The 1,058-nt window shown below is 37.6% G+C and overlaps 1 non-coding gene across 1 annotated transcript; it reads right to left on the reverse strand.

Moving 5' to 3' along the window:
* Positions 1-614: 614 nt before the first annotated feature.
* On the reverse strand, positions 615-687 carry Trnas-aga. Its single transcript has one exon. It is a non-coding gene; the product is annotated as a tRNA-Ser (tRNA).
* Positions 688-1,058: the final 371 nt, after the last annotated feature.

Here is a 1,058-nt window from a genome sequence, read left to right on the forward strand (position 1 = left end):
ATGTTGTAACCTTTGGAATTTTCGGCCTACGGCTTTCGTATGCAAACATGACATATCCTGTTAAAATACCGACGAGGAAAGTTGACATGCGGGTGTAGGGTTTGTAAGAGATCCTAGCGTCTGTATCCTCTACGCTTCGGTTATTGTAAAACCTTTATTTTCAGAGACAATAGAATAGTTAGGGTTAGATTTAGGGTTAGGAATATAAGATATTTGTTTCAATTAAATTGAAATTATCTTACTTGCATACATGTATAATGAATTGATTCGCTTCGAATAGTATGGTCAGTTCTGTATTAACATTTTATCAAAATTAAACGTGGTTGGTAAATTATTCTAAAAAAATAGTACTTATCGCAAATACATACGGTAAATGAATCTTACCCATCATTCAAGCCAGCCTTAAGTCCCCAATAGCCCGTTAGCGACGCAGTAATTGTAAACGAGACACCGCATACAACCGCAACCGCTGTGAGGCCTAATCTGGGTCGTCTGTATAAACAGAATGATTAGGTATTACGAATTGTGAGTTTGCAGCAGGAAAATACCATAGGAGTGATAGTTTGCCTTACCTGACGTGTACGTCCCAAATACTAGCGAAAAAAATTCACAAGTGATTCGGGTGGGAATCGAACCCATGACCTTCAGGTATCTAGCCTGATGTCTTAACCACTAGACCACCGAGCTTGCGCTTGGTGACTAGTTATGATGAATCCGATCCCCTAGTAGCAGCAGGTACTGCAAATGCTATATAGAGTGATATGATGTTTTGCCCTACCTTACGTGTTATCGTATACCGAATACTCAGTACGTAGGATTTATCAGTTAATTAAGACATCAGGCTAGATACCTGGAGGTCGTGGGTTCGAGGATAAAATGACAAATTTATCTTAAGAGTGGCACATTTTGTCATCTGGTATTAAAATGACTATTATCTAAGCAATATTTTATCATGATTTTTGTAATACTATCCAACTTATATTTCGTTTGTCACACATGCTGAAGAAGACCCGAGGATGGGATGAACTTGAAATATTTATGTTTTGAATAAATTTTGT

This window comes from Anneissia japonica, unplaced genomic scaffold, assembly GCF_011630105.1.
Source record: "Anneissia japonica isolate Jap-2015-1 unplaced genomic scaffold, ASM1163010v1 scaffold208001_len1058_cov72_single, whole genome shotgun sequence".
NCBI classification, from domain to species: domain Eukaryota; kingdom Metazoa; phylum Echinodermata; class Crinoidea; order Comatulida; family Comatulidae; genus Anneissia; species Anneissia japonica.